We start from the raw sequence: 12,336 nt of genomic DNA on the forward strand, positions 1-12,336 counted from the left end.
ACGCGCAGGCTGCTATGTGAGTTTTAACAAAAAAAAAAAAAATTGAGTTAATTTATTCTGTAAATTATTATATTTTAATAAGCATCCTTATAATTAATTAGCGAGTCATTGCTAAAAAAATGTGTCATCATTAAGCTTAGCATCAATCCACAAGTTTTTAGGCTAAAAATATATTTATTTGTGAGTTGTTGCAAACCTTAATAGATTATTATATTGAGTTAATTTATTCTGTAAATTATTATATTTTAATAAGCATCCTTATAATTAATTAGCGAGTCATTGCTAAAAAAATGTGTCATCATTAAGCTTAGCATCAATCCACAAGTTTTTAGGCTAAAAATATATTTATTTGTGAGTTGTTGCAAACCTTAATAGATTATTATAAAAGGTTTTACAAGTCATTGTAAAACTATAACGGGTCGTCATAAATCTATTTTGGCATGTAACAAATAAATTCTTATACTCCTTGGGAATATATTAAGTGCTTATTTTAGCCATCCATGAATGAATGTTTGGGCTACTTGATTTCAACTAAGATACTATATAAATACTATTAAATATCTAATCTTAGCAGGATGGTAGTTCCACTCATAATTTTATATCAAAAGAGGAAAATATTTTTTTGGGCTGGAAGGTTATATATTATTAATAAACAAAAACTAAAGCATTCTTCCTCATCATAATTGTCTGAGTTAGCGGTGTCAATATTTGATATAACTCAAAAATCCGACTCGAATTTGACTTGAAAATTTCATATTAGGGTCAATCCGTTTGAAAAATGGGTCGGGTTCGGATTGACCCGGCACTACAGGAAATTCATTGATTACCGGCAGACCGGCGGTTGTCCAACAGCCGGAAAACATGAGTTAACCGCCGATAATGAGTGATCGTCCTGTAGTGCGGAAACCCGGGAATGAGCTGTGCTTGCCCGCCCATTGCGTCAGCCTGCCCGCCCACGCCGCATCTGCCCTCCCGGATCCGTCCGCCCTCTCAGGTCATGCCTGCCTCCAATTGCCAACTCTGCTTCACCTCGTCGGAGTGGTCGCGGTTGCTGTGTCGGGTCAGGTCAACCGGTAATCCGACTGGTTGGGTCAGGGTTTGTATTTTTGACCCTTTTGAAAAATCGGGTCGAGTTCCTGTCAACCTGTCTGAACCCATGACAGTTCCAGGTTCGACCTGAACCCAACCCGAAACCCAAATTTGACACCCCTAATCTGAGTTTAACTAGAGTACCATCTTCTTTAAATCTCTTAGTTATGTTTATATATGTATAGTTTTTTTTATAGTCATTTGTATCTAGACTGTATAGTTTCTTATAATCATTATGGATATTCATACTCACCACCAAATTATTGGAATACATTGGAATCAAAGAAGGTATCTTAAAGTATTACTAAGCATTTGACATAGAGGTAGTGTCCTCGTTGTCCATACGAATGTTAAGTATGCCCTTCCTCTATGAAGTAATAAGAGGTTGTGGGCTTTCTCTCCTCCAGCTTGTGTACGTATGAAAGAGTAAGCTTATGGTAAAAATTCACTCGTTTGTATCGGCTAGATTTAAGATCTATCACTTTTATGTTATTTGTACCTTATCATTTGTTCAAATGTTTGTGTAAATATTTTGATTGAATTAAGTAGTGAAGTTGAGTATTTATTCATATATTGCTTAATAGCAAAAAATGTACTTAGTTTCATTATTAATCTAAATTAGAGTGATCTTGTGTGATGTTATTTATAGGATTGCATAGTTATTGTTATCCCTTCAAACACTAGCACGGATCATGTTCGTGTTGTGGTATTTTATGTTTAATTGCAATATCATGGTAGCATTCAAGGTGATGAGTCAATTATTTCGAAAGTATAAAAATTTTAATTTTAGAGGCACTTTTATTTTATGTGGTTTACTTAAGCGGACACTGATTAACCTTTTCAAATGACTGGTGCCACACACAAATCTAATATAACACCACTATTAGTATTTGATCCCATTTTAGTTAGTTAATCTGCTTGACATCATACCCGTTTCTATGTATATTTCATTTGTCTTGTTTGTATGTGTGGAAAAAGGAAAGAATACAATTTAGTTCTGATTTTGCATCAAATATCTCATGTTCTCTCTCTCTCTCTCTCTCTCTCTCTCTCTCTCTCTCTATATATATATATATATATATATATATATATATATATATAGTTTTGATAATACTATGAGGCTCTTGATCAAGGCAAGCTAGCCACAGTGTAGGAGTAGCTTCAAGGGGACCGGTAGAGGAGAGGAAGGGGATGTTGTCTTGGATTAAGTCAAGACAACAAGAAAGATCAAGATTCGACCACTTTCCTCCAAGAAATTTCGCAACACATGGTATCAAAGTTTGGTCAAGCAAGATCAAGAAGAAGGAAGAAGTTTATTCTTGTAATTAAGAAAGGATACAGGATACAAAGTGGGATCACAGGCCTGGATGAAGCGAAAGTGGGATGTTATGTAGGTCATGCATAATTGCGATCTGAGTCGCAGGCGATGAAGGCGTTGGAAAATTTCGTTAGAGTGATGCATGGGAATCTGGCGATGGTGTACGTGTGGGTAGGGCTAGGCATGTGCAAGCTAGTACCATGGCCAGACGGACAGCATTGGGTTGGAACAGCAGGAGCTCGAGATTTGGTGCAATGAAGAGGGCTGGCTAAGGGTCGTAGCATAGGAGACTGGATGAATGGGGGAAGGCTGCATAAGGAAGGATATCATGAGGGAGTTCAGGCTAGGCACAAGAGATGAGCTTGCAGTATATAAAATGAAGCCAGAACATCACAGCATGCACGAGTTCAAGTTAATAGATGGAGCATAAGTAGGTAACCATCTAGTGGATGTTTTTTCTTGGGTTGTTCTTTGTAAACATCAACTGGAGGAGTAGTGGAAACCGGAAAGAAATATTTTTCTTGGACGGTTCTTTGTGGATAACAAATGTTTTTCTAGCATTGTAAATGTGTAGTTTTTATTATTTGGCCCTATTTTAGTTAGTTAATCTACAAGACACCATATCAGTGTCTATATCATATGTGTAGTTTGTATTTGTAGAAAAATGAAGGAATACAATTTACTTCTGATTTTTCCTCCAATATCTCTCTCTCTCTCTCTCTCTCTCTCTCTCTCTCTCTCTCTCTCTCTCTCTCTCTCTTCTTCTCTGTGCACTAAGGAGAGTAGGAGGCTCTTAGCTAGTCAAGGTAAGCTAGCCAACAGTGGAGGTGCAGCTACTAGGGGGCTAGTGGAGGCCGAAGAGAAAAGGAATGTTGTCTTGGATTCAAGTCAAGACAGCAAGAAAGATCAAGATCCACCTTCATTCAAGAAATCTCACAACAATCACTCTGCATATAAAAAAAACTCAATAAGTTAAAGTGGATAGATGAGGAGAGCATCATTTCATCATGCATTCAACATAATACGCATTTATGAGATATTCCCCTTGAAATCAATGTCCATACATATATCTCATTTTTAATAAAGAGCTTCAATTTTGCCATAATATTGAGTAAAAGAGGGTAATTGTTGATTTGACTCAATTCATGCTTGGTACATTATGCATGCACCAAACTCAAGAAGCTTTGCCTAATATCTAAATACAATAAACTATTTCTTATTTTATTAAAAAGAAAAAAAGAGATCAAATGGATCAATTCGTAGCTCACATACCTTGATCGTTATAATGGCTATTGAAATCCATGCCCATCGTTATAATGGCTATTGAAATTAGCATAGTCAATCATGTGTGTGAAGGTCATACAGACTTGGATGGCACATATCACATTTGTTTTTATGAGGACCGACGGCTACATCAGGAATTTAGGCAAGGTTTCAACATAACATCTCTCTCTCTCTCTCTCTCTCTCTCTCTCTCTCTCTCTCATTTCATCATCTTAATAGATTCATAGTTAGTATGTCCTTGCGATTAGAGGTTCATGAAAAGGATTGGAGCTAGGCTTTAGAAGCGAATGCGAGAAGAACTTGTGAGATAATTTTTATTGTGTTATTTTTTATGAACTTAGGTTTTGTTTGGGACAGCTTCCTTACTATTTTTTAAAGTAATTTTTTAGTATAATAATTTTAATTTTTGTACTAGAAAATTGTTTTAAGAAGCAACGAGAAAGCTGTCCCAAACAAATTAAGCCTTAGGCTTCATTTGGGACGGCTTTCGTACTGCTTCTTAAAGTAACATTTTAGTATAAAAATTTTAATTATTTACTAGACAGTTGCTTTAAGAAATAATAAAAAAGCTGTCCCAAATGATGCGGCCTTATTCTTTGTTAAAGTATTTTTTTATTATTATTTAGGAAGAGCTTATCCATATATTTTTAGTGTGTGCATAATTTTACTAGCTTTCGTGTTTCTAGAAAACCAAATATTCTTCCCTCTAACATAGATGTAGGTCTTGTTCCAGCTGAATCACGTAAATATTATCATCTTTTTGCCTATTTATGATTGATCTCGTTTTTATTTATTTGTCAAATAATATCTACTCTTAGTGAAACAGTGATTTTTTTTGTTCCATTACAACAATTTTGTTCTCATATTAAGTAAGACTATTCCTTTATTCATGGATTCTCAAAGAGATTTTCTATCATTATAAAAAAAAATAATAAAAAAAACTCTCTATCATGCTACATATATATAAGAGAAGAATGAACCTCAGAAGCAACCTTAAATAATACCAACCAACGTGAATTTCACATTAAAGAGATGCTCTCTAAATGGTGTCAATTTCGAGTCACAGGTCGGGTTCAGGTCAAACCCGGAACTGATCCGGGTTCAAACAGGTCGACCCTAACCCGACCTGGGTAGACAAACGGGTCAAAAATCCGAACCCGGACCCAACCCGGCGGGTTGCCGGGTTGACCCGACCCAACCCGGTTTTGGGTTATGCCGGCGCCGGAACGTCGGAACTGCGGCGGGCAGACGGCAGGCAAGGGGGCGGACGCGACACTCGAGGGCGGGGGCAGCAGCGCGGGGTTAATTTGAGACAGCTTAAAAATTTTTTGAACTAGAAATTTTTATACCTAAAAATTATTTTAAAAAAAGTTAGAAAATTAACCCAAATAACACCATAAAGTTGTCTTGTGTCAAATTTGCTTACCTTCATTTTCATTTGGTCTCGTTTCATAATAAGTTTTGTTCTGCGTTCACTTTATTCCTTAGACCAAAAGATTTATTTTATGCTGATCTTATATATAAAAAAGAATTTATACTACCAAATATTTCTAAAACTATGCACACATAAGATGTAGGATTCTTATTGAGTGCAGTATAATGAACATTCCCTCAAGTGAAGAAAGTATTAGCGTTATTGCTCGGCATTCCCTCCATTAAAAGGAAGACTATAGCAAGTTCTTCTAGAACAAATTTGGGTGTGCGACTGACGAGAACTTCAGCATTTTTTTTAGAGGTGCTAAAATAGGACTGTAAAATATATAATCTTATATATATGAAATAGAAAATAAAATTTTTCCTTAGAATTTTGGCTAATGATATTGAAAGCGGGCAAAATAGTTAAATATTTATTTTTTTAAGAAAACTAAAAGAATTTAAGATGGGCAATTATCCAACCTGAGCTCTTAGTGATTTCCACCCGTGCGTATGTTTGTTGTAAGTTATAATTCACGAAAATCTCATTTACACATAAATAAATAAAAAGTGATGAAGTTAAATAAATATAGAAGAAATTTTTTTCGGAAAAACATCAAAGAGAAAAAATCATACGATTTTGTCTATCAAAATAGATCAACTAGTCATGATTTGAGGTTATGAAAATTTTCCTTCCTCCCTCCCAAGTAAAGAAATTAATATATAATATAAAAACTAAGCTTGGAGACTCTACACGTGATATGAGATGGTGAAGTACTAACCAACAATAGTAGAAGATGCTTGACGATATGAATGAAAGATGACAGTTAACATAAAAAGATGAGAGATGAAAGTCACGTGAAGTTGGTTGGCAGATGTTTCACAAAGATGGATGGATGACTAGCACCAAGAGTGAGCTCGTCTGTGCAGCTCATTGGTAGACGTGAAGAAATTCCTCCTGATGGCTCATGTTTGAAGCCCCTAACATTTCCAAAAAAAACTAGCATCAAAAGTTAGACCTCAAATCACAAACGTTGGTCTGCATACATTGGTTAATAGGCAGAAGACAACAACTGGCATCTAGAGTAGAACATCAATTGATGGACGTCAGTGAACAAATAGAATGTAATGACAAGATGTAAATGACTTGATCGTTCTCCTTATAAGAAAAGAGGGATCGGGAGACAACATATTGATGTACAACATCAATGATAACGGATGTAGAACATCGCATGTCAATTATCGGCATCATCATATGTTAGAAATTGTCTAACATTGGTTAGCACTTAACGTTTTTCTGTTCTTCTTATAAAGGAAGGGGTTGTCAATTGACGAGGCTTATGTCGAATGTTTAGATGTCGAACATTGGTGAATGTTAATGATTGGAGATGGACATTGATTGACTATGGAAGTCAGAGATGTTGTTCAGCAAATGTTTCATTGATCTAAAAAGACCATGGTGAATTGGTGATTATCCATTAACTTTAGAAGCAATCCAAGCTCTATAATTGTTGATAATTTTTTAATGCTCCAAATTTGAAATGTGCTAAAATAACGAGAATAGTGGCTTATTTATATATTTTGATGTATGAAAATTGTCCTACTATGAAACTATCATGAAATATTCTCATTATTATAAAAATGGGCACACCATATAATAAAAATGGGCACACCATATCGCACCCATATATAGTTAATTAAAAAGTAACTAGATGATCTTTCATCTAACCTTTATTGATCAACTAGCAAAGGTAATGTTCGAGTAGAGTTGGCCAATAAGTAGTCAACATTGGTGATAAGTGCAAGCCAACAAAGTTTTAGTTTTCAATCAAATTCATGGATGGTATGTAATAATTTTGATAAGTTAAAGGAACAAATTTATAGCTTGCAGAGAATGATGATGAAACTCTATGACTTTTATAGTGTAATGTTCTCCTTCTACCAACCAATCCACTTTTATGAATAATTATGCATGATTTTGTCACTTGTAATTAGGGGTATCAAAATGGGGTTTCGGGTTGGATTCTGGTCGAACCCAGAAATGACCCAAGTTCAAATGGGTTGACCCTAACCCGACCCGGGTATTTAAACGGGTCGAAAGTTTTGACCCGGACCCGACCAGTCGGGTTACCGGGTTGACCCAACCCGAAAAAATTTTGTAAACTTGGGAAGGTCGTGTGGTATGGCGGGACGAGGGATGTGCGGTTGTGCAGGGCGGCAAGAAGGCCAGACAGTGGGTTCGCTTTGACGGAGGCGCGCTGGCGAGGTCAGTGTAGGACAGCGGGGCGGCGCGATGGGCAGTGTGGACATAAACGGGATACAACAGTCTATGTGATGAGCTAGACATGTGAGGCATGCAGCGCAGGTAAACACGCAACGCGATGCGTGGGGCAGCGCGGGCAGACACGCGATGGAGGGTAGCGTGGTGAGTTTGTTTCAAATGGGTTAACTCGGGTTGAGTTAGGGTTTACTGGTCAACCCGAACCTAAACCATTTTTTCAAATTGGTCGAATTCGAGAACCTGAACCCGACCTGTTTGAGAAATGGGTTGACCCTAACTCGAAATTTTCAAATCGGATTCGAGTCAGATTTTTAGGTCATGTCAAATATGACACCCCCCGTCCACTTGTAAAGACCGTAATGTCATTGAATATTTTTATTTACAAACTTTTCTCAAGGAATTGCACATACAGAGATGTGTTTCATCTCAAATCAAGGGTGGATGTAAAGTTCTCTAAATGAGACGAGTTCATCAACAGTCATGACCAGACTATATGCTGACCATTTGAATGGTGTTTAACCCATGCTCCTTGCATAGGTCATATGTGTGAAAGGGAGACTCGATCCTTCACTCCCTCTTACTCTGACCTAATTATGATTGGTTCAACTCTATTAAAAAATCTTAATGATCCAGCGAGTGTGAATTCTCACAATTTTTGTCTAATTAATTCGTCTCATCAAAACACATCATTTTGAATAAAAATTTATTGGAATCATAATTTGAATGCCTTTTAAAATAATTTTTAAACTTTCTAAATTTCTTATAGGTACTTTTTTTATCCCAAAAATTGTGTTGAAAATTATGGTTGATTCGTTTGCTTTTGTGAGCTATGTCAACAATGTACTTGGAAAATAAGAATAAAGGAGGAAGAATATTAATACCAAAAGAGAAGAGTAAATTAGGAGGAATGGAAGATACAAAATGAGAGAGAGAGAGAGAGAGAGAGAGGAATAACATTTTATTCAATGCCTTTTAAAATAATTTTTAAACTTTCTAAATTTCTTAGAGGTACTTTTTTTATCCCAAAAATTGTGTTGAAAATTATGGTTGATTCGTTTGCTTTTGTGAGCTATGTCAACAATGTACTTGGAAAATAAGAATAAAGGAGGAAGAATATTAATACCAAAGAGAAGAGTAAATTAGGAGGAATGGAAGATACAAAATGAGAGAGAGAGAGAGAGAGAGAGGAATAACATTTTATTCAATAAATTAGTTTTTGAGCTGCAAATATTATCAATCAAATAATAATCGATTCCTCCATTATTTTATTTTTATAAGATAAAAAGTATTTCTTGCAAAATAAAAATATCTTATAATTTATGAAGAATTTCTTTTCATCCTCAATTAAATTAAATATCTTGTTCTACTTAATTTCTCTTTGATATACTTTAATATTATGAATATTTCTACAACAACAACGATGAAATCTTATAAGGGGACAGATATAATATGAATATTTATATTTTGATTATTTGTAGCTATAATTCGAATAATATGAATGTATCTTGAATTCCTCTTCAAAATTGGCAAATCCTTCCAGAACTTATTTAATGCTACTTGTTCAAATAAAAAGAATTTGGAGTCCTGATTAATAATAACAATTAAAAAATATCAGTGGTTTGATCAAATCATGTCACTCTTAATTTATCATAAGGATATTCAAAAGTTAGGTACCCATAAAATGATAAAATGTAGTTGCAACAGATCTATTAAATGCTTTCGCTGTTTGCAGATCAATACTTCTGTGTGAATATCACGACTTGCTGATTTCTGGGGAATTGGCACACCAAACTTTTTTTTTTCTTTTTCTAAGGCTTGGTTTGTGATGGCTTTATTACTATTTCTTAAAGCTATTTTTTAGTACAAAATTAAATATTTTAATAGAAAAATTGTTTTACAAAACAAGAAAAAAGCCGTCCCAAATGAATAGTTTTCATTTGGGATGACTTTTTTATTGATTCTTAAAGCAACTTTCTAGTACAAAAAATTTTTAATTTTTGTACTAATTAAAAACTACTTTAAGAACCAATAAAAAAGCAGTCCCAAACTTTTTTATTGCTTTTAAAACAGAATTTTAGTTAAAATTTTATACTAAAATTCTATTTCAAGAAGCAATAAAAAAGCCATCGAAAACGATGCCTAAGTGAAGAAAACACAATTTCCATACCATTTTTTGACAATATTGCATTTGAAAACTATTTAAGGAGTTTTTATGTCAACCTTATTTAAGAGAATAGATTAAAATTAATTATTTCAGAAATTAAAAAAATCAATAATAGTTATATTGAAAGAATTATTTTAGTTAAGCCAATATTAGGTACTTAAAAATAGACTTAAATGATTGGATTAAGATTTATGCGTTATAAAATCATAAAGAATAATTATATTAAATGAGTGGATGGAATAAAAGATATTAAAAAATAGGTAATTACAAATATATTTAGATAATTTGGACAAATAAATGAAGGGTATAAATATAATAAATGAAGGGTATAAATATAACTAACTAAGGAACTAAAAAGTAATTATGGTTGCGGCAATGAGATTCAGTGAGTAGAACATTCTTCACAACTCTGGCTTCTTCAAGCTGTGTGAAAATTGGATGAGATTGAATGGGAAGAAAGTGCTCAGAGAAGGATCTGAAACTGGAGAAAATATTATAGGCGATGCAGCCTTCCTTGGCTGCTTGAACTAAGAGAGCATTGGTACGTAAGATTCAAGGATATCTGGAAGATCATGCACGGGGACATGTGGAGACTAGGGGTGTCAATTCGGGCCGGGTCAGTGGGTTGGGTTCGGGTCGAATCCGGAACTGACCCGGCACTGTTCGGGTCAATCCGAACCCGACCCGATTCGGGTCCGGGTCTACTCGACCCGACATGAATGACCCGAAGTTGACCTAAAATTGCTAATTTTCGGGTCAAAATTGGGTCAATATTCGATTTCAGGTCAATCTCGGGTTTTCGAGTCAAATATGAGTTTTCGTGTCACTTTCGGGTCAATTTCGAGTTGCTGGGTCAACCCGAACCCTACCCGATTTTTAAAACGGGTTGATTTGTTCAACCCAAACCCAACCCGTTTCGGGTTCGGGTTGACCCGAACCCGTATTTTTTCGGGTCGGGTTTCGGGTCGTGTCAAAAATTGACACCCCTAGTGGAGATCAGATAAGCATAGGTTGTCGAGATAATTCTTGTTTGCTCTATTTTGTAAGGTTTTAAAAATTAGATCGGCCTGTCCAATCGGTTTAACCTTGAACCTGAACCTGCAGTCACAAGGTTTGTCCAATCCACTATGAAACTAGCTTGTGCATATATAGAATCGGACTGAAGGCGTTAATTTCCCTGTCATAATACTTATCTTACCATATTACATACAATCATACAATCATGAAGACTATTATAATATATATATTATGACATTACAATAGGCTTCATGCATGTATATCTATGTATTAAGGCACAAAGACTATCATGATGGCATAATGTATAATGATAGTAGTTTTTTAAGTAAAATGTTGAGTAACATAGCAACTTTTTTCTAACAATAAAAAAATTTAAATTAGGGTTTAGGGTTCCTTTGAACCACCCTCTTCAATTGTTGCATTATTTAAATAATTAAATAACTAAAATAATTGCATTGCTGCTTAGATGTAAATTTATGAAATAAATTTGATATATATATATAACCTATAGATGTAAAATATATTTAAACACATAACATAAATTAATAATTATTTATATAAAAGTTATAAATTTATATGCGAATTAAATTTACATTAAATGTGAATTAAATTTAAAAATTAATTTTTTTTTTATTTTACAATTTTAGAAACTATTGTTTATGTATGATTTTTTTAGTCACAAATTTATATTGTTGTATGATTGTTATAATATTATTATTTCATTTAATTAAGATTTAAATGATTTAATATTTATTACGTCATGTAGTTTTACCCCGGTCGAACCATTGAACCTTGAACATCTCCTTCTTTCCGACTTTCACAAGCTTATTATTTTGCATAATATTGTTAATGATCTGGAACATAAGATTTGGGATAAAATGCCACTTAAATTTTATCACGAAGGAAGTTTATTAGAATAAATGTAAAATACATTAAATAGTTAATTATTCAAGAAGGTTCTGTAGCCGTTATATCTTGTCATTAGGCTCTTGTACAATCTATAAATACTCATTGTCTGTATCCAGTTGAAAATAATAAAGATATACTTTTCTCTTCTCATTGTTTTCTCTGAACTTCTCTGTTCTTCAAGATGTATTAGTTTCTACATGGTATCAGGAAAGGTTCTTTGATTCTGAAGAAAAAAAATGGCAGACTCTGCGTCATCTACTAGAATGCAAGCGCATAGCTCTGGATCGTCCATTGACGACCCCATGATTCCGGCAACGTTGAAATTCGTTGTCTCTAATCTCCGGAATCTCGTGACAACTCCGCTTGCCCCTGATAATTTTCTGATCTGGAAATCACAGATCTTGAAAACATTAAGAGCAAATGGCTTTTCTTCTTTTCTTGACTCCAAAACCTCTCCGCCTGAACAGTTCTTGATCAACCCTGATGGCTCCTCATCCTCAAATCCCAGCTACGTGCAATGGGTGCTCACTGATCAGAACTTGTCGGCTTCGATCTGCTCCACGATCTCCTCGTCGATTCTTCCCTACATCATCTCGCTGGAATCTACCGCTCAAATCTGGTCGGCTCTTGAAACCAGGTTTCAAGCAACAAACAAGTCCAAGGTAATCCAGCTTAAAAATGCCTTGCACAACGTCTCTCTCAAAAATCAGTCCATGACTGACTATCTTTCGGAGATCAAGAACATCGTGGATCAAATTGCGTCAGCTGGCTCAGTGATTGATGGCGAGGATGTAATTCATTATATCCTAAATGGTCTCCCGCAGCCATATCAGTCCTTCAAGTCAGCAATAAGAACGTATC

The sequence above is a fragment of the Dendrobium catenatum genome, unplaced genomic scaffold (genome assembly GCF_001605985.2).
Source record: "Dendrobium catenatum unplaced genomic scaffold, ASM160598v2 fragScaff_scaffold_80, whole genome shotgun sequence".
In the NCBI taxonomy this organism is placed as follows: domain Eukaryota; kingdom Viridiplantae; phylum Streptophyta; class Magnoliopsida; order Asparagales; family Orchidaceae; genus Dendrobium; species Dendrobium catenatum.